The sequence below is a fragment of the Rhipicephalus sanguineus genome, chromosome 5 (assembly GCF_013339695.2).
Source record: "Rhipicephalus sanguineus isolate Rsan-2018 chromosome 5, BIME_Rsan_1.4, whole genome shotgun sequence".
Lineage (NCBI taxonomy): Eukaryota > Metazoa > Arthropoda > Arachnida > Ixodida > Ixodidae > Rhipicephalus > Rhipicephalus sanguineus.
In genome coordinates, this window is record NC_051180.1 from 164212642 (window position 1) to 164239826 (window position 27185).

At 46.9% G+C, this 27185-nt stretch overlaps 1 protein-coding gene and 3 non-coding genes across 4 annotated transcripts in view; 1 reads left to right on the plus strand and 3 right to left on the minus strand.

The window, feature by feature from the left end:
- The window catches only part of LOC119395053 (phospholipid-transporting ATPase ABCA3-like), a 263150-nt gene that overhangs the window by 155776 nt on the left and 80189 nt on the right, over nt 1-27185 (minus strand). The window lies entirely within an intron of this gene.
- Trnat-ugu (transfer RNA threonine (anticodon UGU)) lies at nt 5442-5513 on the plus strand. Its single transcript has one exon. It is a non-coding gene; the product is annotated as a tRNA-Thr (tRNA).
- Trnat-cgu (transfer RNA threonine (anticodon CGU)) lies at nt 9016-9087 on the minus strand. Its single transcript has one exon. It is a non-coding gene; the product is annotated as a tRNA-Thr (tRNA).
- On the minus strand, nt 10011-10082 carry Trnat-ugu (transfer RNA threonine (anticodon UGU)). Its single transcript has one exon. It is a non-coding gene; the product is annotated as a tRNA-Thr (tRNA).

Below are 27185 nucleotides of genomic sequence, written 5' to 3' on the forward strand. Positions count from 1 at the left end.
CTTTAGTGACCCAAGTTGTTCGTAAGTCTGGCAAGGAAACGCTGATAACCTCCAATCCTTATCAATGCGGGGCGAAGAAAGCAAAAAGGAGCAATCAACGAAATCAAAAGTGAACTGTGGACAACACGCTTACGTTCTTACCCCCCTCCACCGCAACCAGTCGAGCTTTGCTGTGTACAGTGACAGCCGACAACGTAGCGGGTGCTGGCCAAGCTCTTAAACATTCCGCCTTTCATCGAAGGTAGGTCGTTTATTTAGCCAAGCAGCCACAGTTCACCCAGCAGTCAGGGTAAGGTGTACCGTGCAGGAACACCCATTACCCCATGCACCGAACGAATCCGATATGACCGCCTACCATATCAATGTCCACAGCTTTTAAGCAGTAGTTCTTTGATCTGGTGATTACTACATCGTTTCTGACCTATATATATCTACTTTTAGCAGGCGCAGAATATCAGTAAGTCGCTGCAAATTGAAGGAGTTCGGTTGGTCATATCCGATCTTGAAAAATTGGGTCGCCTGAGCGAGTGTGAGTACATCCTTGGATGATACTTTGCGAAGCGCGTTTGAATGACAATTCATACCACCTGGGACCACACGCGCTGCTCCTCAATATCTGTGGGGCAGGGCTGCCACAGGAAGCAGTATTCCTACGATTACCTGAATCATGTTTCACTAGCCATATTACAAATTACGCTGTCTGGACTAATGGCATTAATGCATGATTGGCTTGAAGGTTTCATTAGAACTACAATTCAGTTCTTTGAGACGGAGCTTGCATGGTAGTTTTCCTTGCATGTTTCTCACTTTCAATAGTCAATCGTCAGCTGATGTTTACTTGCACTATCCTGCTGGGACATTCATATTTATTGGCCAGGTTTTCAAATCGCGAGCAAAATTAGTATTGACTCACGATTTGCTCACAATGGCCATGCAGATAGATAGGGCATTTATTTGCGTTTATTTATTTCTTCATGCCGCATCGAGGACCGCAGCCAGGCAACTTTCGGATTTCTGCAGACTATGTAATGAAACATTCATATTGTTTTTGTGCAGAGGTGTACTAATTGCGTGGCAGGAAATTGAGTGGTGCGAACTACAGCTGTTTCAGAGAAAGTCGTCGAGTGGACATTGATGTGTTTTGTATAATGGTGCCTGCGCACTTCAGGCACCGTTATATTAGAAATGGTGGAGGAGAAAGCCTGTCGCTATACTTCTGCGACACTATTAAGCTTATGCCACCAGATTCATGTCCCATTGCCCGGGCTGCGCTGGTGCACAAAGCAGGCGACCAACCATTCAATATTCAGGCACAAGCCAGAGGCTGAGTTTTACTATGAACTTAGCATAGCACTGATGTTTTGATCACGACTTAATGGAGTAGCGCTTCATTTGATTGCATAAACTTCCATACATTTCGAAGAGCTATTTAAACAAAACTTCACTGCAATACTTCCAAGCGTGATTTAACTAGATATCTGCAGTTTGTGAGAAAGAAAACATTCGCTCACTTATCTACTTGTGGTACAGTTTCGTGATTTATTAGTAGGTTATTTCTCATAGCGTTTAAGGATTTCCGTACAAGCGCGAAAACCAAGGAGAACGGCTTTCAAACTAAAAGCACGACCAACCATTGTCTCTGTATTTCGACTCCTGCTCTAAACGCGATACTACAAATGAAATCGAACTTGATCATTCACGCATTTTCGCTCTTCTACTTGAAATGACGACCGCTTCTTATCACGCTAATTTTGTCGAGACAGCTCGTGTTCTTACGTTGAGTTTACCTTTCACACACAAAAAAGATGTTAAAATTAATGTCAGGGAACGAACATATCTCAGAACTACATGGTAAAAAATTGACATATGTTCATACCCACCCCCATAAATTTATGTAGAAAAGCTGTATAGATGTACGAAATGCAGAGAATAGTACAGGAGAGAGGATGTTGAAGATAATGAAACTGAGGACTCGTACAGGTACCATATTAGATGCAGACATAGTTCCTCGTCTTGAAGGCATCAATCCTTGTGTTTAATATGAATAAAAGGCAGCTAATTCAACGCACTCTCAAAAGACTGCAGAGGTGTGCGAAGGCGCAGTAATCGACAGGCTATTTTTTATGGTGAAGTTTGCCTTGAAGGGGTCATGAACCACCCCTGGTGCTTGGTGAAGAAACACATACAGCGGAAATTAGACGCTGCTGTGAACATAGCCAAATCTCGCAGTCGTCCGTGGCAAGCAGCGTTTCACAAGCGAAACGAGAAATTGCCATTCTCAAGCGCGCTCTCTATATACATAGGCCAGTCCTCACTGTCTACGGTGGGCGGAGCGCCAGCTGTATGTCGTCATACAGCAGATTGCTGCTGTTGGCCGTAATCTGACGTAAACAAGGAGCGGCGCCTAAACGAGATACGCTTCTTGCCAAGTGGGGCCGCTACGTGCCGGCACCGCACTCCATAGTCTGCTAGCATCACACAGTAGCCACATTTGCCCGCAGAGGAATAACACAGGGACACAGTGGTCGCGTCAAGGTTAAGGAGAGGGCGCTCAAGTCCATGACTCGCGCTGATATACGTTTTTTCGCCCACGCGATTCCTCCCTGTGTAATATCCAGGTCACTCGCCTGGACGAGAGAAGAGACAGAGCGCTTTAAGGGCGCGACAAACCCTTGTACCTAATTCCGCTCGTTCTTGATGGATTCTAGAAATTTTTACTACAACCGATTCGGAAGGCAATAAACACCGATACTGTGGCGTCATTCCATGATTACTTGTAAAAGTGGCTCGCCACCCCTCATCAGACGCTGACCTTGAAGAAGCCGGCCCACGATACAAAATTTCACGTGACGTTGATAACAATCAAGGTTTTATCTGGAATCCAACAAAGGTATTCTTCGTGGCAGTCAAGCATTCTGCCACAGTGCTTGAAACCGCTCTGTAAAAAGACCCTATACAGTCGTCATGTCGGGCAGGGAATCACGTTAACACGTGTAATATTGCGTAGCAGAAGGGTGGAATCGCTCCAGGCACCACGCCATGTGAATGGCGTAACTAAAGGGTGGTTGAAAGCTGCCATCGCATTAGAAAGGGTTGAACACTATAATTCCACATTATTATCATCAGCAGCAGCCACAGTATCAACATAGACTCTGGTGCTCAAAACGCAGTGTTCGGTATAAAAGGTCACCTCTCAAGCCCCGATTATGGTGGTGATGGCATTCGCCTTCGCATCGTCTTCGAAGAATGCTTAAGGGACCCTGTGAACTTTGTCAACATCGTTATTAGCATTTCCGACCTATCTTATGTCCAATCCAGAACGAAGCCTCTCTCAATGTTCTCAATTTACCCCATCTTGTGTGAGCTCACTCCATTTTATCCCCGGCGACCTTCTTAATATCATCACTGCATCTAATTGGCTGTCGTCCATGGTTGCACTTTCCTATCCCTTTGTAACAACTGCATTGTTTCGAGGCCGGCCTATGTCCATCTCTTTCGCCTAATGCCAACTAGAATATCGGCAAACGCTGTTTCCTGCAGGATCCATTCGTCATGCTGTTCAATCCCCAAATCATTAAATGCCTTCAGTCTGTGACACCGAAATTATATCATGACCTTTTAAGTTTGGCTGCTTGGTGTATCCATAATAAATTACAAATCAATCCCACTAAAACGAAATTCGTTGTTTTCCACTCTCAGCAACGTGAACATAATTATATCCTGCCAATCTATCTAAATCAATTCGCAATTGAAGCAGACGATGACGCGACCGTCTTAGGAATTAAACTGGACCGTCACTCGAAATTTCATTCGCATGTTGCATACCTGCGAAAAAAAAAATGGCTTACGGCTTACGTGTTCTAATTAAATCCCGCGATATATTTTCCCAACCTACATTACTTTCATTGTACTACGCTTTTACTCATTCTCATATTAATTACTGTATCACATCGTGGGGCAATACCTACAGCAGTCATCTCGTCTCCCTATTAGAATACTTACCCACAGTCATTATCGCAGTGATGCTAAAGCACTCCTGCATGCCAACAACATTCTAACAATCGACAACACTGTCAAATATAATCTCAGAATACTAGTTTTTAATGCAAAAGAATCTGCTTCCTTTGTTTATAATCCCTCCATCAAGTCTGGAGAACACAAACTTGACAAGGTTTGCACACAAGCACAATTTTATCTTACCTATAGCTCATACTAACTATGACAAACAAACAGGCCACTTCACTGGAATCTGTCTCTGGAATACCATACCTTCAAGAATCAAAAGCTCGCAATCAATCGGCATATTCAAAAAAGATATGAAGACTTTCCTCGCATCCACTCCATAATCTGGATAGTTTTGGTCACCCCTAATACCCCGGTCCCTTTCATGCCTTCTCACAACCTAATGTCAACGAAGCATCGCATCATCATCCTATATTGCTGAAGTCAGATGTCACTGTTTAGTTTTTCTTTTCGTCGTTTATTTTTTACTATCTTTCACTTGTAATTATCTGAAAACTGTTTAGGAGAGTTGAATTACCTCTATTTTTTATGTTGTCTAATTTCGGCTTTTGTTGCTGCTTTCGGCTATTGTTTTTCTTAAGTAGAACTCCTTTCCTTTTTTTCCTGCGATGTATTTTATTGCCTGTTTTCTGTACCACTGTTTACTGCATCAAGTAATTTTTTTCTATATTCACTACTGTAGGAGGTCCCGATTCAGTCTCTGACTATGGGACCTCCTTCTGTATACACAAATTTTGTAATTGATTCGATGACTAAATAAAACCATTTCTGATTCTGATTCATTTTCCGTTCGATTGCATGTTATGTGGTCCTCAAATTTGATTCGAGTTTCTTTGGCACCCTCTATGTTTCAAGCCCTTACTTAAAATTGGCAGCATGCACTGATTGTACTTTATCGCTTTGCGGGAAGCGGCAGACAGGCTTTCATGATTTGGTAATGCCTGTCGCTTGCGCTGAAGCTTATCCTCATTATTCGCTGAATTTATTATTCATGAAAAGGCTCCCTTGAATTTTAGCTGACATAAGTATCGGTCAAAACATTCATCCATATTATCTGCACGAGTTCTGGAATATTTAACTAGGAGCTTCTCGTGCGAGCTTCAAGAAAAATACATTTATTCAGCGATGGAGGATAGCACGCCGTTAACCTGTACCTTTGCAAGGCGCATTTTATAATGCACGACTGGATGAAACCAACAAGGAAAAGAAAGCACACAAAAGAATGATAGGATTGAGTTCGAAATCATGGGGTGCCTGAGTGTTATTTAGTGCTAAAATCACCAAGCGTTACGTTTCGAGGGAAGAATAAGATGTCATTACCGTCCCGACGACACCAAGAAGAGGGTTTAAACAAGGATGTGTGTAAGACAGAGGAGCGTTCTTAATTCTTGGCCTTCGCACTGGCGTTCGCCATTGTCGCCGCTATAGCTCAGTGGCAGAGCGCTGGTCTTGTAAACCAGCGGTCGTGAGTTCGATCGTCACTGGCGGCTGCTGATTTTTTTTCTCAAGTCACGCCGGAGTGGAGCTCAGGAAAACATACTTCTTTTTTTTCTAGCGAGCAGTAATGCGTCTCTATTGATCAACCAGTTGTACGCAAAGGAAGCGACGACATTCTATCCAGTGCGGTCGGTGGCGCAGCTGAAGAAGCATGCACTTTTTACTCAACGGGGCTGCGCAATATCTTTTAGAGGAGGTCCCGCGGCCGTTTCTCATTAGATTGCAGTCGTGGCATTCCTTTATGTCTACCATCTTCTATACTCGCGTACAAGTCAAGAAAGAAGTGGTTTTTTGCCGTCAAAAAACCCCCTCTGTAGTCATACGCGTCGCCGTGTCATCGTGACGTCGCGGCCGACCGCCTTCGTGCCGCACTCACGAGAGGAATCAAAAAGCGTGTTCTTCCGCGCTTACCGACATCGACCAAAATGGCCGCCTCCGCTGTTCGCGACAATCCATCGGCGTCTTCCGTAAGATCGCGCCCCCGCAAGCTGACTTTAGTACCGTACATTCGTATCCCAAACTCCACGGAAAGTCTTGTTTGTGTGTTGTGTCCAGCGTTCAATAAGGACAACCACCGTGGTGTGTCATTTGCTGCGTAAGCGCTAGGTGCTGCCTGGAAAGAGCCGCCGATATTTGCGCAGTTCATTGGCGCTTTAATACCCTGTGTGATGCAAAGCGGCTGCCGTGTTCTCCCTCTTGCGTCTGTCATGTACGTTGCTTCACGCGCCTGTTGTCAGACAAGTGACTGCGACAGGCGGCGATAACTGCTTATTTTTTTCTCATTCATTACGCAAGTAAGTTGTGGATATTACGGTGGTGTATAGCGCACGACGTTAGCCGGTGGTTACCGCTTATTGCGCCCGCAAAACTGATGGCTCTCTCAAAGAGTGACCGCATCGTTATCCTCTCGATTACTGCTCGCCGGGACGCGATTACACCTGTTTCGGTGCAGAATCAAGAAGTTGAGGCAAAACACGGAAGAGCAGAAATTCACCGCCAGCGATAAAGCTGCAATGCACTACTCCAGCTGAACAAGCTGACTGCAGCTGACCTCCATCTCACTTTTTCACGTGTTGTACTCTAACGGGGAAATAAAGGAAATTCAACTAAAGTTTTACCTTCGGTCAAAATGAAGGCTTCCAGAGAAACTACTTTAAGGCGCGGACGCACGATGATACGCGACATCACGGGGGGTCCCTTGACGACCAAAAGCCGCTTTTTTCTTTACTCGTATCCGAGTATAGTAAGTCATAAATTAGTACTGTTCGTGTAACTAAGGCACCCCTATGCTGGCATCTATGTTGGATGACCGCTGCCCTTCAGCAATATTGAGGTAACTTAGATGAAACCAATCTGCATCAACACTTTTTCCCCCCGAGAAAACGCGAGATACGCTGTTGTTGGACGATGTTAATTGTACCTGCGTTTTATTTTCCCGTTTCTTGCGTGCATTGAGGCACCGAACCTTTAATTTTGAATGCACACGTACCACGACCAGTTACATTTCACGCTCTTTCGGCATCACCAATTCGCTAAAGAATGCGTAAGAATGCCGCGCTTGCCACACTCGTCGTTGCTATAGCTCGGTGGTAGAGTGGTGGCCTCGTAAACCAGCGGTCGTGAGGTCAATCATCACTAGCGGCGGCGCGTTTTTCACTGCAATCACTGCATATGTTTTTTTTTTTCATGTGAATCTTACAATTGAAACTGTTATTGTTTTATATTAGAAATCATGGGGAATTGCTATAAAGATAAAGGCAATTTCACGTTCGACGCTAAGAACTATATCTATGTGCTAGAACGTTCAGTGTATGAATTAATGTACGCTAGAAAAAGTGAAATGCCGTTGAGATACCACTTGAACAACTTTAGTTTCATGCTGTCATCTTTCCTATAATATTCAGCTATAAAACATTCTGCGCACTACAGGGCAATAATTTTATAAAATCATCGCAGTCATCGTCCAGCCTGCTCTTTGTTCCCAGAACGAAAGGGAACTTTCAGTCAAAACTTTAAAGCGGTAACCTGTGGTGTCAATGAAAGGTCTGACAAACTTTCATTTCTACCCATTCAGTTTGCGAAATCCTCGTGACATTCGTCGCCCCTAATTATTATTATTTAACGTCTAGGCATGCATATGTTTCCTGTGATGAAGTCGTGTGGGGTACTCTAGTGGTACTTCGCAAGACCCCCTTAAACCGTATCTAAGAACAGTAAAACATGTTATTGGGCAAACAGTCTTGTGTGTTCTGAACTGATGCAGAATAAAGAGTCTCGCGCTCTTTCTTCATCGGCGTCGGCTTCATGTGGTCGTCTGTACGAGGGCTGTCGTCGAACGCAGGGCGTTAGCCCCGGTTGGACAGCGTGGTGCGATCCTAAGCTACGTGATCGCTATAAAACGTTTCCAAATCACTAATGATCGATGTGATGGCGAAATGTGTGCACGCGTATTTGTTTACGTCACATGCTCATCGATTTCTTCCTTCCATATCTTTTGCATTCACGTGTCGATAACTGATTGCGTCAGTGGCACATGTTCATTCCCGCTTTTTTCCTCGGCCGAATGCACGCGTTTGCAATTTGTGTTGACGCCATTTTTTGGCGCATCAGTTGTCCTCTTTACATGTTCACGTACTTGCTTTTATCAATTCATTTTCATGCCAGCGACGCAGCTGTGATAAAGTTATCGGTATGTTATGTACCGCTACTTTTGAAGATGCGCATCATTCGATGCACGTCAGTAGTCTTGAGAAGCATGCGAATTCCATAGTTAATAACCTAAAATTATCCGACGAACTGTTCAATTAGCGATGTTTGGCGACTATTGCCGATGCAAGTTTGTAGCCTCGGAGATGACAATACGGTATCAGTTTTAAAAGCAAAGCAAAAATCGTTCTCTGAAGCCTCGCAGGCTGCTAAAATGTGGTTTTACCTGCATGAAATGAAAACTTGGTGCGCAAGGAACACCGAAAATGTAGTGCACATTCAACGACTGCTGGTGACCAGTCGCACTGATTACGATTCGATATTGACGTCCTATTTGTCCCTATAGCCGGGAAGCCTTCACGCTAAGCATAGGCAGCAGCCAGCGTAAGCGCTTGCTTATTTGCTGGGCGTAAGAAACAGGGTGGTTATCACCAACGACGCTGCCGCACCTTTTGAGATCCCGGACAGGCGTTACCGGCTGTCTTGTTTTCCACGTTACTGTCACTTCTGACGTGTCGACGGGACAAGCTAGATGTGCGGCGTCACCATCCGTTCATTTATTTATTAGTTTCATCTGCTGTTCATTTATAATCGCTGCTTGTTAGGAAGCTCGTCAGATGGAAGATGGAACAACATCAACTACCCGGTGGCATATCTGACTGCTGATGGGCAACGCACAACCACGAGCGAAGGTATAATTACTTTCATTTTACAGACATCTTTTGGCAAAAAATCTACAGGTGAAGAACTCTTTAAAAAATATGCAACATATCGCCAAAGAAAAAGCAGTGCCGCCAGTGAGGATCGAACTCACGACCGCTGGTTTACGAGACCAGCGCTCTACCACTGAGCTATAGCGGCGGCGGTGACAACGGTCGCTATCCTCACGCGCTCTTTAGTCATTCGGCAACGGTGAAAGAAGGAACAGTGTAATCAGCAGAAGTACAGGTACCTAAGACATGAGGGGGCCTGTGTAAGTGGAATGCATAGCACTTAGAAAGCGAAATAATATGCAAGTACAACTGGCATCGCAAAACAAGGGCATAATGTGCTTCTGTGAAAAGAAACAAAACGTGTTCGTATGAATGAGTTTCGAGCGAGGAGGCTACCCGCTTAATCTGACTTCCCACTGCTGGAGTCCAAGGTTTATAATAGACCAAAGACCACTTAGGTGCACGTAGTGGTACATGATCAGTTACAGCAAAGGAATGCTAAGAAATGTAACAACTATGATAATCCGCCGCGGTATACTCAAGGTGAGTGTTTATGCCTTCGCGCATTGAGGGCACAATGGTGGCTCTGTTCTCCGCCCGGCGGCCGCATTGTAATGCGGAAAGAACGCGACCGCCTCTTGCACAACACGCTTCATAAAACGCGTTGGCTACACGGTAAGAAAACTGAACAGTTTTTAACATTTTTTTTAGACCTTGATTTCGGCTCGGCTCATAGGTCATAACGACTCAAAATTTTCGTTCTGCCTAGGCAATTACAATACTAGCAATAATAAAGAAATTCCGCCGAGGTACACCTTAACACGTAGTGTGTCGCGTTGCTGACTTCAAGGGTGTGGCATTGATTCCCGGCCACGGCGGCCGCATTTCGACTGGGCGAAATCCAATGGACACCCGTTTGCTTACATTTAGGTGCTTGTTGAAGAAACCAAAATAATCCAGAATACCCCATTACAGCGTGCCTCATAATCCCGTCGTCCTCATGACACGCCAAAACCCAGCAAATATTATTTTAAAAAATCAATATCTCAAAAAAAAAATAAAAAAATAAACAGCCGCCAGTGAGGATCGAACTCACGACCGCTGGTTTACAAGACCAGCGCTCTGCCTCTGAGCTATAGCGGCGACGATGGCAGACGCCGCTATCGTACGCGTTGCTTAGCGAAGCGACGATAGTATTTGTGCGAATAAGAAATGCCCATCCCACTTACCTTAACTTCCATGAGTTAAACCGCTCTTCCTATTTACCGTATTAGGCAGCAAAGATGACTTAGTGCTCATTTACATTATAAAGCTCCTCGATTTCAGCACTAAAGATTGCTAATGGATTCTGTATTTGAGATATTCAGCACCACCCTAGAGAATGCTGTCTTTTGATTTATTGTTTTTTAATTTATTTATTTCCCGTAATAAAATGTATTTCACAAAAGGATGGTATGGCTTCGTGTTATTTCAAATGTATCTGTGGTAAGCGACGAGTTCAATATCTTATCGATTATGTATAAACCGTCGACGCTGGTTGTTGATATTTATTTAAATAGCCGCACGCTTCTAGAAAGCTACACGGTTCATGAAGGGCATTATTGAGTTGTTGGTATATATTTACTGCACAATTTTTTTCGCATTCGTTTATTTGACATTACCGCAAGCAATATGTGCGGAAGCGCGAACGGAATACGATAAAAAATTTTGAAAAATTGGGATATTAAATATTCAACAAGTACGAAACAAATTAAGCGAAAATGCGTAACCACACTGGTTAATGAACGATGTTACATATCTCCACCTATGCGAAGATAAATACTAACGAAAGCAGAACAATGTAGCAACATCAATTCAAGTGTGTGCTAAATTAACTCTCCTTAAAAGTGCGAAGGCTGTTCAAGTTGGAATTGGGTGTGTCGAGTTCTCCTCTTGCCTAAGGATTACACATGTGAAATGAGTCCAAGATCAAGAAGGGAGCCGACGGATGGATACACGTTATAGGTTTCAAAACAGGAGAAAGTACCTCAGATCAGGCTGGCCGACGTTTCGATAGGGGACCTATCTTTGTGAAAGGCGCCTTCTCATCCCTGGCGTGTTAGTTTTAAGGGGTTAGTGATGACGGCAAGGGCTACACTCCTCTGCTTTCGAGTTTCTCTCTTTCCAGGCAGAAATTACCAACAGCAACAGACGCGCCACCGCTGGACATGACGTCATCACTAACCCCTTAAAACTAACACGCCAGGGATGACAAGGCGCCTTTGACAAAGATAGGTCCCCTATCGAAACGTCGGCCAGCCTGATCTGAGGCACTTTCTCCTGTTTTGAAACCTATAACATGTGAAATGACACACATGCGCATTTTACTATTTTGAAACATTATGTTAGCTTATTATGCAAGCACATTTTGTACGAAGTTCAGTTATGCGTTATTTTAGGTATCTTTTGTTGACTTCTTGCGTGAACCAGCAATCACATGAATCTGCAATACGAAACTAATGGTACCCTTTTTCATCATGTTTTTTTTTTTCTCGAAGAATCTTATAAAGTGCCGCGTCCGACTTTTGTTTTTATCTTCACACAAAGGGGGACGTTACGTAATTTCTTAATTGTTGCACGAAGTTGTGCCGTGCTATCAGTTCCTTGTGACAATGGTTTGCTTGATTACCTATTCTTCTTGCTCAATGTTTCAAGGAGGGCGTGGACAATGCATACCAAAAGGAGTTAAACAGTTTCTGATACTGCGTAACGTTGAGATTGTCCTTTTCAAGCTACATGCAAGAACCTTGTCGGTTTAACCATGGCTTGCAGATAGAGGTATTGTTGTGCCACATGGAAGTAGGTTTCTGTGGAAGAAAGATCGAACTATTGAACGCGTATTGAAGGTAACAATGCCGTTTTCTTTTCGGGCATATTACACATAGCCTTAAAGTTACTTGTTAAACCACATTTAATTAGCCTTTTGCATCATGAAATTAAAGTTCAACAGATGGAAGTTATCTTTTTATTCGGTATGCATGCAATAGGGCGCAGCCTGTAGGCGTATTGGCAGCGAGATCGACGTCGAGGTGGCAGTATCGCCGCTCCGCTGGTGTGGATGCGTCGCATGGGTTGTGCGTGGAAGTGTACGGGGCTGCTGTTTCTATGTAGTGATCCTGGACTCCGCAACCGTAGAAAAAGTTTCAATTTCCGTGGGGATGTTTTTTGCGGTTCCGCAACGCGGCACATATTACACAGAGCCAGGCATAAGCTTTCATTACTATTCCGATGAAGCGGAACGGCGCCGAGAGAGGCGCGTCAGGTGTCGGTACATCAGGGCGCTTTCTCATGCATTGTGTGCAGCAAGCATTTCGACGACGGCGATTTAAGCTTTCGCTGAAGAAAAATCTTGATGCGCTGTCATGTCCGATGAGATATTTCACACTCTGCAATCTCCGAATTCATGCTTGTTGCATGTGTAGTTGCTGCGCAGTACGTGCGTGAACACGCATCGTTCCAATCCGCAATGGTTCGTGGCGGCTTGGTGAAGGGTGCCAGCTATGGTATGCTTGTGCTTTCACGTACTTACGCAAGTAAATATATCGAGTCTCCAAGCATGCAGTTCGCTCGATACGCTTGATGCGCCACCTTCGTAGTAAATGCAAGGATTTTCGCGATAGCTCGAGTTCTGTAACACGGGCGTCACCAAAGATTTTAATTACTGTGCAGTATAAGCCCCAAAACACGCCAAGCTGGCGCGTGATCTCGTATAGACTAAACTGCGTGTGTTCGCCAGCCAGAAACTGACGACAGTGCAAGCGATGAATGAACATGTGCGAGCGAGTTTGTCGCCATTGCTCGTGTAGATATAATTTTTTCTCTATCTCTCTTTGTAACCGTTCGTGCAGGCAAGATTAGGTCTCATACACTGCCAACATTGAACTTCCAGCAGCGTAAATTTGATTAGTAGAAGTTGCCTAGGAAATTGCGACTCAACAAATAGCGATACGCGGCGCGCACAACCACATCCGAACAACTTGAGGATATTTTTTACCCTGAAGCGCATGCGCAGTTCAATTCTCCTGTTTTCGTCTCACGGGTCCACTTCATGTAAGGTCTGTGCGGCTGTTTGCTAAGCCCGGAAGAGTGCAGTACGAATGCGATAGCCTGCACGCCACGGTCAGCGGTGCACGTGGAAGAGACGGCAAGTGATGTGGCCCGCTACAGCGAAATTTTGTCGCCTTCGAGGATGCACGTGACACTGTCGCGAACATGAGTGAGAATTGTGGTCAGAGGCAATGGTACTGTGACATGCAATAACAAATGTTATCCTCGTAACACGTCCATAGGGACAAGCGCACGTCTGTTGTGCCCGGTAGCAACAAGCTAATGCTTTTGGCATTGCTGCGCTAAAGACCGACTGACTTTACGAATTTCCGTGATAAGAGGAATGAATGACGATTTCAGAGGTCACTCATCGTCGACCTAACCCTCTCCGTCAACTTACGTCGTGAATTCTCGACCAACAAACACCACAGACATTGCTGTGGAGAGGTGACTGGCCACCGGTATCCACACTTCGGGGTTTCGTCTGTTCGCCGCTAGGTGCCGACTCTGTTATTTCTCGGGGCCAACAGGCACAGTCGTGTTAATGTTCCACCTCTACACTGAAGTTTTATGGAAAAGTTCGTAAAGTGTACAACGGATTGAGTATGAAGAAGGCGTTATATCAGTGTGGGATGCTTGAATCCCCATACAAAGGCCATAGGCGGTCGCACGAGGGGGGCAGGTGGGGCACCCCCCACAACCCCCTAATCAACTGAGGGGGGCGTTAAATCTGCCCCATACCTTTACTAGTCGGACCTGTCCCGATATTGTTTAAAGTGCAACGTTATGTCCATGCAGGTTTATGGCAATAATGGCAGCCGATCACCAGTGATATTGCTTTGCAAGAGCTGTTTACTTAGCATTTGCACCCCAGGAAAGCCGGAAACCAAAGGCAGGCCGTTGTGGGAAGCACGTCGTCGCGTCATTTTCATTTTTTTGCATCCCCTGCGAAGCTTTTGGACGCTCGTTTTCTTTCGAACAAGACCAACCGGGGAAGGGGACGGCACTGCGGTGAGACTTCGCTCCCCCCCGCCGCCTAATGGGGAATCCTGCGCACGCCTGTGAACGGTGATGATGCTTGATTATTAATCTATTTTTCCATGCAGCCGAAAGGGAAATAAAGGAAAACAGTGTTTAGTGTATTAGATTATTTTCGAACTTCTGCATTTGGAATTTCTGGAGCATTAAGAGATTGTGTCCTGCGTTTCTCAGTTGTGCGTAGAAGTTACCTAATTTCATTATCGCGTTCCGACAATGCAATGCTTCCTGTTCATTGTCATATTCGCGTTGATTATTGTCGTATTCTTCTCTTTTGACTTCTGCTATCTGAATCTATTAGCTCTAAGGGAGACATATTAGCAGTGTTCAGTCTGCGTGAATTAGGCTGTCTGCACAGCCCCAAATCTACACATGGGTAACATTTTTCTCTAATATTTATAGTAAGGAAATCTATGAGGAGAAGTGAGGTGACGACCTTAGCCCAAGCCTCGCTCATAACATCCATCCATATTAAATACAGCTCTGCGAGGCTCGCCTGCCTCGCCTGGGGAGATATTCTTGATGTGTCTGCAGCGAGAGGCAGAAGAAGAACGATTCTGCTACATTGAGTTACAAAAAATGTTCCAATGGCTTAGCTCGGCTATGCCAGGATAACGTAGCATTAGCAAAGGTTCAGCTGATTATTCTTAGCTTTCCTGATTGTCTAGGAGTAGCTTGATTATTAGAGACCGGATTTTAGGCAAATGCCTGTTTTGTTCCTTGCGCTCCTGTCGTGCCACTTTGATATATGAGCATGAATTAGAGGTTAAGAATGGCTTTTATAGTGTTTTTATAGTGCCTTTAAATGCCTATTTTTGGCGTTTGTGCCTAAATGCTCAGAAATGCCTATAAATGCCTATTTTCAAAATTCGTGCTTGTATTAACACTATTTCGCCTCAAGTTGCGCTCCCGGGAGCAGTTTGAGACCGTTATTCATGCTACCGCGCAACACTGACTGTAGGAGTCCCGTAGATTAACCAACTCCTGGAAACATCTGCTAGCAGCCGTAAAGTGGGACACGCACATTCGGCGCCGCAGAGACATGGCGTGCGCGGTTCGCGAATGCGAGACCGTGGAGAGCCGTCAGCGGAAAAGGGGAGTGAAGAGCAGAAAAAAAAGAAAGAAAGGAAAATATAGTGTGCACGCGGCTTTTGTTTTTGTAAGTTAACTTGTAAGGTGTTCACTGCATCAGCGTAGCCAGAAATGTTTTTTTCGAAAGGGAGGGGGGAAGGGGGGCGGGTTTCAACCATACTTTATGTATTATGTTCGTGAGTGCGCTTGTATGCATGCGTGCATATATACTGATGCAAAACTGAAAAGTTTCGGGGGGGGGGGGAGGTGTTGGACCCCTTCTCCCCCCTGGCTACCCCAGTGATTCACTGGCAGGGGAGAAATTGGCTCTACGCGATTCGACCCGGACAGTAGGAGGAATCCCTCCCTTCTGGTGTGTTAGCGATCTGGCTTGTGCTCTGCCCTTGTCAATCATGCCGAGAAGACACCCAGGAGTGTGTTGATTCGACAATGAAATCTTGACTCAATGTGAAGAACATGGGAGAGACCGTGTTCCACGAACCGTGCGGGACAAAGCCCATTGCACGGCTATGTTCAACAGTTTAACGCCTGTGTGCCATCTTAAGCAATAACATTTTTGTTTTCCTTTCGTAGATAGAGCTCGCGCACGTCTTCGTTTCAAATTATTTGCATTTATGTGAAAATTTATTGTGCCTAATTCACTATTTTGGAAGCCTAAAGCGTTGTTTTGCCTGCCTATTTTTGGCGCCTAAAACGAGCTTTTTTAGTGCCTAAAAATCCGGCCTCTATTGATTATTATATTTTGCCAGGCAACTGCTTCGGGATCCGATGAGTTAAGCTTCTCCGCTCTTCTGTGCCGTTGAGCAGCATTCGCGCACTCCTTCTCCATGGCTATACTACAATAACAAACGCCAGTCAGAAGCGCTATCAAGCGGCTCCAGCGCAGTGTCAGACGGAGACTGCACAGCGAAGGCGAATAGCTGAGCGCGCGCCGGCGACAGTACGTCTGCCAGGGCTATGACGTCACTCCTCGGGAAAGCGCAAGCCGGCGGCGGCGACGGAGTGCACGGGAGGTGCCGACTCCGCTGCGCCTGCTATGTGACATCACTGATCCTCGCGCATGCGCAGCACGGCTCTTGAGGAGCCACGCGAAACTCGCTCGGATAGGCCAGTGTAGCTAACGCTACCTTAACCCAACGTTACTAGAACAAACTCAGTTTAAAAGCTCCGCCGGAGAGGCGGTCCGCGTGGCGGTCGTGAGAACTAGTGGCGCTGCAGTCACGTCTAGCTCCCGCGGCTGGCGCTTGTTGTGATCGGCGCCGCCGATGTACGAGCGCACGTGGGTTACAGCGTCGTCTGCGCTTTGTTAGCTCGTCATTTTTGCGACTGTTCTTGACCAGGCTTAGCGTCTTGTACAAAGACACGTGCATGATGTACGAAGCGTAACGAGGGCGAACAGATTCACAGTGCGGTATGCCGACTTGCTTTGCGCCGGGCTGCAAGAGCGGCTACCGCAACGACGACTCCGCTTCACGACACTTCTTCGGACCTGCAAAAGACCCTACGCCATTCTAGCTTTGCATCGCAAAGATAGAAAGCTTACTGCGAAATGCAAGGTCTGTGACGTTCATTTTGAGAGTGACGGCATTGTAAAGCACTATCGTCGTGTCGTTGCGGGACAAGAAGTTTTGATCCCACGTGGAAAATGGGAACTCGCGCCAGGTGCCGTGCCGCGCTTGTCCCCAGTACTTCCACACCACATTTCAAAGCCAAAATGTTCGGGATTTAGGCACAAATCCCCCCTAAAACGCACGGCGTCCCACGAAAGCCCAGTGCCCAATTTGGAGGAGCCGCCAGAAATAGAACAGCAAAACGAAGGGCAGGCGATTACGTATATACGCTACCGAGACTGAGAGTTGCATCACACTGACATTCCATTAGTTGTCAGCTGTCGCTATGCCTTCAAAGCAGTGGATTTTTGAGAGGTTTTGCGACGAGGTATTGAACAAAATGTGCGGAATATTTTACACTCGCCGGCTCGGGAACGGGCTGCTCAGCGGAAAAATTTGACACGGCACACATAGAAAAGACGAGGACCAGCGCTGGTCCTCGTCGTTACTATGTGTACCGTGTCAAATTTTTTTGCGCTGAGCAGTTTAATAATGGAATACCAACTAGCCCAATCCCACACTTTGCTTCGGGAACGGAGACTTATTGTGTAAAAGATAATTGTAGTTGACGAGCAGTTTAACTGCGAAGTGAACGGCTACAGCAAACGGCTGTCGTACAGTGTAAAGTGCTGCGGGCATGTAACATGTGCTCGGTACGGTACGGTACGGAGAACTTTATTTAAAGATCCGGAGAAGTGCCACCCCTTAGGGTGACACCGCGGGCCTCTCCCACGTGGGGACAGTTAGACCTAGCCTAACCGCCGCATCGCAAGCTATCTGGACAGCCCAAAGTTGATGCTGATATTCCGAGCTCTTGAGGGCGAAGTTGAATACTGACGACTCTTCTAGCGACAGAGTACGCGCGAATAACTGCTCGATGCCCATCATGGCCGATCTGTTCGAATTGTTTAAGGCACCGTAGAAGGATGCGACGTAGAAAGATGAGACACCGAAAATATAACTATCCACTGAAAAAATTGCTCAGAGACGACATCTATTCGATGTAATTGCACACAGCGATTTCATTTCCCGAGTTCTCGCAAAATTTTCCGATTTTGGGTCAGTATTCCTTCAACAGTCGCGAAAACGTGTCTTGTAAACATTCCAAAGCATTGGTGATGTTTTTCGAGAAAGTTTTTTTCAATAAATTGTAGAAACATGAGTACTGTTTTTCTAGAACCTTTTTGTATCTCGAGTAAGTACGCTTCTTTGTGCACTATAACGGCTTTTACAAACGTGTTGGGTTGTTCTTGGTCTAGATAAGACGGCAGCGGCTAAAATTGTGGTGGTAGTTATAAAAATTACTCTGAAAACCCTCATTCGCCTAGAAACTCCTATGCTTGGAAGTTAAGCGCAATTCAGACAGCTCAAATATTGTCACAGGGTCGTGACGTCGACGAACGCAGCAGTCAGCAGGTCCGAGATGAAACTCTTTATTTGGCCGAACTTGTGGCCGGGAAACTGAAAGTCAAACTACAGCAATAGACTGATAGCGGCGAACAGAGCGTCGACCGTCGATCAACTGACAAGCGGTCAAGCGCGTCGGCTTTTATACAGGCGCTATCGAACTTTCCAGCAATATCGCTGGTGGCGGCGTTATCTCTCGCCAAAGCTGGAACATTCGCGTGCAGCGCGCAATCTTACCAAAACGATCTATTACAATCGCGAAGCTTCTCGAACAGTGTTTCGCGGACAGCGTCGAGCGTTGATAACCGTCCTTGCTGGTCAAACCCGAATACATCAAAATAAAACAAGAAGTGGGCGTGGCAATATAAACCGAACATCGATTCTTAGCCAATCAATGAACAACGCACGCGGGCCAATGCATGCAGACGACCTTATGCATATCCACCTAAGTATCCACCTAACTAGTACAATAAGAAAGTTGCCGCGCAGTTGCCGCGAGCAGCTGCGCGGCGGACCGCAGCCGTGGCAGCAGACGACGCTCTGATAGTGGCGCAAGACGGAACTGCAGCGCCGCTAGTTCTCGCGACCGCCGTTCGGACCACCCTCCTCCGCTGGCGGAGATACGGAGCTTTGAAACTGAGTTTGTTCTAGTAACGTTGCCTTAACCAACTGCTTTATTCCATGGCCTGCGCGCTCGCCACCTACGCCTCCATCGACTTCGTTGTCGTCGCTGCGTCGGCGCGCCAGCACACATTACACGCACATTTGCACACACATTTGCACACATTACAGACACCAATGCCTAACATATCCACCTCTTTCTCTGCCTAGAGCGCGGCATAGAGAAATATTGTGACCGCAACTACAAGCTCGCACATTTCTTACCCCGCGAACCCTGCACTTATGTTTCCCTGCCCCGTCACCCAGATGTCGCTTCTGCCCTGTCCAATAGCAGATCTATCGCATATCATGTCGCAGTGTCCCACCAAATCTCCTGCCCGCACCTTCAAACCATTATTAGTAGTGAGGAGCTGTGGGAGACTGCCCTGCGCAGCTCCGATCCCACCCTCCAGGACCGAGTCCTGAGGTGAGCTGAGTAGGGTAGCGGAGGCCTGCCACGACTGGTAGGCTGAAGTTACGCCACACGAAGTGGTGACGGACGCCTACTGGGACTGGATCACAGACCTCCCTGTCGCCCCTCCAGCCTCTGCCCTATCTTAAAGAGGGTAATACAGTTCCTTCACTCACTCACTCAAAATATGTTCATTTGGAAGTCCCAGTCGCGATGGCGTAATGGTGAAGGGCTGCTCCATTTTCTTCGGGAGGTCGGGCCTGAGACTAGCACAGAGGACGGGTAGAGATTGTAAGTGAATCGTGCGAGACGGTGCGTTCAAGACGTGGAGATGTAGCGGTCGTGTATGCTTTCCTATGCACCTTCTTGTGCACCTGAAATCGTCCGGTATGAAATTGTTCCTTTGCGCTCACAGGCACGCGCTGTCGCTGCGATCTCAAGAAATCGGCGGTGTGAACGAAAGCGACACGGTACACACGTTTGCGTTTAAGTAGCGCGCCACTAGCCAATCGTGCACGAATCACTGTGAAAGAGATCGGGCGAAAGAGGCGTCTCAGCCGACGTCGTCCACTAAAGAACATGAGCGTTGAAACTCTGCAGCGTCGGCGCGGGCACGGAGACGCAGAGTGCGAGCGCAGCAGAGGCGCCGCAGTAGTCATCACCCGTGGCTGGAGCGCGCACGCTGTGAGCGTCGAGAATACTCGAGTAGCACGGCGTCGCCTGATGACAGAGTTGTTCGTGTACCTGACGGAGAGGTATCCGTAGCATCTGCGAGTTCTTGTACGGCCGCTGGCGTTGACACATCAGATGATAGTGTCGGTGGACTGAGTTGTACTTGTAGATGAATCCTGGCGTCGGCGATGACAGGTGCGGTAGACAAAGCTGTTGGCGTGAGGTGACACTCATTCATAGTACGTGACGTGTACAGCGTCGTCCTGGGCGCCGCGTCGAAAGCAATGTCTTGCAATGGCTCTGTGGTTACCTGGGAGTTGATTGATGCCGTAGCGTCAGAACCTGGTGAAATCGGACAGCTTGACTTAGCTTGTTTGGGCAGCGTGGCTGTGACGGCTTTACGTTCGAAACCAACGGTTAACGCTGCAGGGAGTAAGTGACGTGGCACTGCCGGTTGCGGTAGAGCTAGCATGAAACCTCGAAGTCGGTCATATGTTTGTGGCCCTGGAGGAGGCACAACGCATCGCAGAGCAGGAGGAAGAATGGCTAGCGTGATGGCGTACTTATCTTGCTGCGAGACGATGTTACGGAGACAGAAACCAATCTCCATCTTGACGAGCCAGATTCTAGACTTCGCGGCCAGAATTCGGGAAACTGCGGCGGTAACAGGACGCAGTGCACCGTGGATTCCTCCGGTCGTAGCGCCATTGTGACGGGCGGCTCAGAGGTTGGTTGACTCGGTGTGAGTGTCCGGTGGAAGCTCCTGGAATGTTATTCCGTGGTCCGGTGTCACCACTTGTGGGCTTATACCTTAGGAGCGATGGAAATAGATGCCTGAACCAGAATCAACGCCAGCAGGGAGCGGAGCCGTGGCTTCACGTGCCACAGCCCTGCGCCGTGTTCGTTTCCCTCTCTTGCTGTCGCGCGCTCTCCCGTTTGCTTGTCGCCCGAACGAGGGCGCTACATGTCTATCATATGTCCACGTCGGTGGAGCGCATGCATTAGCTTGAGAAAGCGGCGAGCCGTGACGTCATCCTGCTCTTGACAACGTCGACGCACCGAACCCGCCCAACACAATCCCAGCGCAAGACAAAAAAAAAATACACGAAATAAACAATAAAAGAACATTTTAAGAAATGTGAGAAGCCTGTCCTTGGATATGAGCGTGTTCCAGATGCTTCAGAACGGTGCAGGGAATGGTGCTGACCTTCACATGTGCGTTAGGCAGGCAGCCGCATTAATCCTAATTCGAGAGCTTACTTGATCCCAGTAGGAACGGCCTCCGAGATTCGGGTGCCCAAAAGCAGATATCTGGAGGCTGCGTTCGTTGCGCTGTAAGGCATTCCACCCCTCTCATCTGTGTCGAGAGCTGTGAAAGTTTTGTGGCGTTAAAATGACGTTGCTGAAGAAGAACCGTAAACTAGGGGCTTGCTGTTCGCCGAGCTCCAGCGAATCAGCGGCGGCTGAATTGTACAGTACATTAGATGGGCACATTGAGAATAGCCCCGCTGGCTGTAACGCCGCTTTTCCCGCTTATGCTGGTCCCGTGACAAACCACGGCCTTGCTAGAGGAGACACGACCGCCCGTCGCGTTTCCCCCTAGCCCGGTCTTGGAGTTACTTTTAACATCGCAGCTGTTAAGGCTTTTGGTATGTCCGTGGAGAGTAGATAAAAAACGCGCGTTGCTGGAACACTTGGCACAGCAGTGCGTCGCTTCACATAGAAGAAAAGTACGTGATTGTGTTGCTGTGATGAGAGAAAGGGAAGCTACCGAAAGAGAAACAGAGAGAAAAAGAAACACAAAGACAAAGAGACAACAAAAGAAATAGAAAGAATACAGAGAGAGATAAAAAAGCTATAGAAAGAAAGGGAAAGGGAGCAAGAAAGCATAGCATAGCCTTGTATAGTGTAGCAATGGGATGGGAAAGGGAACTGAGGGTGAGGAGCAGTGATGTGAGCGTGAATAGGAGGCAGAGGAGGAGCAGAGAGGGAAAAACACTACGTGAACTTGTATAGTACTGCATAGCAAGGGATGAGAAAGATAAGTGAGGCTGAGGAGGATGGAAAAGAGCAGGGGATAAGGTAAAGTATAGCACATTTTTGTATACCATAGCAAAGGGTGGGAAAAGGAAGTGAGGATGAGAAGGAGAAAAAGGAGAAAGGAAAGGCGACCAGCTCCGCTGTTTACTCAGTATTTGCACAGCTAGTGCGTAGATGCTTAATTTTTTAAAGTGTGCAGCTTTTTAGGGCCCCGGCTTGCAGTCCACCCACTGTATTATGTCGCATGGTCACGCGGTGCCCAATACAGGAGGCTAGAAATGCTCAAAACGAGTGCAAAATAATTTAACGAGGTCTAAAATAATATAAACTGCAGAAATAAGGAACAATTAATTGCAATAATTGACCTAAAGTCGTGAAAAATTCTTCCGCGTCGCGCGCGAGAGGGCGCCACCGCCTCGGCAAGCGTGCCATATCGGAGGCGATGTCAAGTGTGTGACTGCAAAGCAAACCGCTGCTTTGCCCGTGCTACGCACTTCCTGAGGTTTCACGGTAGTGGGGCTGCATTAAGCACGGAATTTAGAGCTACACCAAGACCTATACCAGAACGACACTAGCACAGGGTTCAGCGCGAAATTTAGAACCACACCAACGCCTACACACGAACTACATAGCGCTACATTAACTGCAGCATTAACGCTGAATTAGAGCAAAATTAGCGCTACATTTAGCACTGGATCTAGATCTTTTTTTTTGTTATGTGTAACATGCCACGTTCTAGCGACCTTAGCCCAAGTTCCGCGTCCATTCAGTGACGCTCTTCTGGCTGTCGTACCGCGCTTCTTGTGATTGCCATCTCCCCGTGCGAATAGAACGCCGTGAGCAACGGCGCGTTGCCGGAGCTAATCGCTGAGGCCACGACTATAGCGTCGACGACATGCTCTCGTTACAGGGAGGCCCAGCTGCGCGTTTCGGTAGAGCTGGTGCCGCAAACCGGAGATGCCCGTGAGGTAATGTAGCAGAGGGCGCATCCGTTGGCCAACGTCATTGCTTTGGCACCCAACGTGAGGTTGCTGAACGTGACAGTATTTCATGTCGTCACAGGGAGTTTTTCTATAGCTCTCGGCAGCAGCTCCTCAAGTCTTCATCGAAGATCTTGGTGTCTACATTGCTTTCATATATCTGATCTATACGGATGCTTTGTACACGTTGTGCAAAACAAATGTAAAGGTACACTTTCTATGAAGGCTTTATAGAACATCGTGGTAGTATGATAACCGCCTTGTCGAGGACATGATCTAAATCTGATATCAATATGGAGGGTTTTAGACACTAGGAAAATTTAGACTTCGCTAAAATTTGATACGAAGCTCGCATTTCAGTGATCACGGAGTTCGGCTTCTGTGGGGTCGTTCCAGACGCTGGCGAACGCTATAGGAAGAGGATCAAAGACGCCATGCCGATGCCGCCTTAAAACAAAGTTCGAAGGAAGGCCGCAACCACCGTGGCCGCAACAGACAACACAGCTCCACGCTTATGGATAATTTACAGAACCATCAAAAGGAGGTTATACGTAGATTTTCATTCATTCATTCATTGTTTCTTTTCGAGGAACCTACCCCTTCCTTGGCGAGGAATTCGTAGCAGACATTGAAATGGCCCCATTCCAAACATTGTTTTTGATCTTGCAGTCGTTTGACTAAAGGATCCAACAGAAATGTAATTTCTTTTTTGCAGTACTTGTTATTGTGTTGTTTATAAGTCAAGCAATTTGAATTCGTGGCGGAACGCTGATTCATAACCAGATCAAGCGCAGAGGCTTTTCAGGATCACTTAAGCGACGTGTGGCCTTGCCTTTCCGGCAATGACTGAAATCGTCCGCATTTCCCTATGCACTACTATAGAGAACGGGAAACGAGACTAGAGCGGACACTCAGCGATAAGTGGATCGAGCTCTCCCCGCCCCCTTCTCGCCCAACAGCCTTCGAGATTTTCGCGTCAAATCACAGGGACCTTGATGACATAAGAGGAGGTCAGGTGGCGCAAGTAGCGCAAGAAAAAAGGAGGTGTGCAATATAAATGTATAGCATGTTCGTTCTTTTTTTTATTTGTTCGCGAAAATTCGTGAAAGAGCATTCTGCCACCAAGCGACACCGGCGATACGACGTTATCACTAGACCTGCTACGGCGCTTATTGAAGCAGGGCCGCTGTCATGCGTGTTTCGGCGGCATCTGTTGTTGCTTAGTCACTCCGAGAAGTCGTGGTATTGAGTGATATTTTGTGTGATAGTGGCGCTTTCGAGCACGGCAATACGGTGTCGTCTGCTCCAGATGACGACAGGAAGGTGGCAACCCTCACATTTGTGCCCATCGATGTACTGCGTAGTAGGGTTGTTACCCGCGTTAATGCGTGGTTAAGCTTATAAATAGGGTACGTTGGATGTTGCGACTGAGCCGTAGCTAGGAATCGGGCGCTTCAACGTAAACTTATGAAAGGTTCGTGACGATTTTCACATTCCCCGGATGCAAATTTCTTTTTGCATTCGCGTTATCAGATGACGATGGTTCGGTGTAAACAAATGGTCTAGCGTGTCGAAAACGCAACCAGCATTTGAAGCGATCAAGTGATGACGCGCGTCACTCGCGTTTCTAAAACGCCTGGCCCAATATAATTTGCAGAAGCGTGAAGCACCGCGTGCCTCGAAAATTCTCGCTTCGGCACGGTCGAAAAAGGTTTCGCCCCGCGCGTTCATTTCGCGCTCTTGTATAAAGTTTTCATCTGCGATAGCCTGCCGGTTGGGGCTGTATACGTGGCATTCTACCACGGATGCTGGAACTTAGATATGCATGCTCGTGGGTTTGAAGGCGCATAGAATATTGTCGTGTAATGTAACGCTTTATATCATGAAAGCATAGAGCAATCCTCGCAATGCGATGTTCGTAAAAGAAAAATGCAATTGTTTCTAAATCCACGCGATAAACGCTTGTGCCCTTTCCCGTCTCCTCGTAGTTTGCCTGTACAGCCTGAATGTTGAGTTGACGCATTCTCTCGATTTTTTTTCAGCTCACGCAGATCAGTGAAGCTCCGCGTGGCAGCGGCCGCTCTGTACTTTGGCGTGGCTACCGCGCAAGAGGGCTGGTAGCGTTGAATAAGTATTGGCTGTGTGATTTTTTTTTCTCCTTTTTTTTACCTAACAAAATAAATGTCACAAGACGTCTTCCTTCTATTTTCGGGAATTGCACGTTGCCTAGAGGGAAGCTGCAATGACGGCTCGCGAATAATTCTTGCAACCTGTGTATTCTGATGATAAAAAAATATTTTCACCTAGGCCATTCAGAAATATAACACAGAGAACGTCTCTACCGATTAAAACAACAAAAAAAAACAATCTACGTAGGACACTCCAGAATTTCAAACTGCACGCGCACGGAATCAAAACTGAAACTTGCGAACTATCATAAGCGACCACTTGGTGTCCCAATGCATTTCAAGAGAGGGGCTAGCTCTCTCTTGATTCCCTGCATGACTCTATGGCAGTGTCCGCTCTTTACGTAGTTTCCCTTTCTCTAAGGCGCTACTTTGATTCTCACTTTATTACTGATGCTGCCATCTTGGAGGCGCTCTGTGCTGGCAGGTGTAAGGAAAACTTGAGACGTGTTCGCTACATGCCCAAGTGCACATTTAACACAGAGTTGCCAGATGATACCGAGCTAGCAAACAAACAATCATCACAAAAGAAGCCCCAAAAAAGCGGCCCGACTTTCGCGAAGAAGTCCAAAAAATATTTCTTATTAATAATGAAGAACTTTCACTCAGGTAGGAAGGGGAATTGAAAACATCGCTTCAATTATTTTGTACAGCGAACATATGCACAACTATATGTATGAACGAAAGCACATATTTACTTTTTAACATTGTCTACAGGGTAGTCTCCATTCGGTTAAATGCACGTTTGCCAATGCATGATTAACGTTACTAGCTGATTGCCCCAACGTATGTTTGACTTCAACACTCATCTACTAAAGGACATGAAGTGCCCTATTAGTTAACGACAAACGAGCTATTGGTAAACATGATGATCACTAAAGTAGCCATATTTACTGGGAAAATCCAAATAAGCCCCAAAAACGCAATAAGCGACTTTAGAATTCTACAAGCGACTCGGCAAAAAAAAGAAGCCAAATCCGCTTACTATAAGCAGGACTGGCAACCCTGAACTGTAACAGCAATTGCCAGCTAATGGAAGTCAATGTCTGTCAACAAGGACTTGTTTTGAGCTAGTTGGCAGAGCATTTCAAAAATATTAGAACCCAAACACACCCCACATTCACATACGCACAGACCCCACATTCAGGCACAAACCCGTACACCGCTCTACGAGAGCGCTGTACATGTTTGGTGCCTGAATGTGAGGGCGTGTGCGTGTGTGAACGAGCCGTGCCTTTGCGCTCTAATATTGTCGCTATGTCGGTAAGTTTCTAAGTTCGAAGCACTTCTGGCGCTTGTTCTGTCGTCTCGTGGCGTCGCTTGTCATCATGCATATAATACGTAAATATATCAAAAAAGCACGCTACAGATCAGGTTGTGGCGTGCAAAGGAAGTGAGGACGACGGGCCACAGTGAAGAGGAGCATTTACTATACGGAAGGCTCCAGCCCACGGTCAATCTCCGTCTGAGGAAAAAGAACCAGGAAGAGCGTCGCACGGGCTGCTCTTGCCTTGAGCCACGCGCTTGCTTTGCCTTTCTTCAGGCCACGGACCGTTCCCCACGAGCCGCCGTTATAGTCTTCCTTTAAGGCACGATGCCGCTACAAAGTCAGTACTAAAATAAGTCAAAGGAGGGCGCCACAGGGGAACTCAATACCAAATAGGTCAAGAAAGGGGGCGACTGCATCACAAATAAAGGTTTCGTTTCCCACCGTGGACAGCGAACAGGCTGCATGTTTGGAACGCTAGCGCGCTCGACCGTAAACGCAGGCGTCGCCGAAGAGCTAATTCGTCTGTAGGAGCCAGCGAATCTCTAGCGACTGCGAGGTAACCATCAGATTCGGAAGACTCGGAGGCAAGCCGAGCGCCAACAAAGAGGGGCGAACCCGCAGCTTCGACTCAGACTCAGATAAACACAAGCCAAGCGACAACAGAGGTATAGACAAATCCTCAGATATGCTCCGCAGGTTGTACAATTTTCACGGTGTGGAACTGTCGCGAGTGAGTTTTTCCAAGTGCGTGTGCAAGCCATCGTCGGACTCAACGAGAAAACAGTCCGTCCGT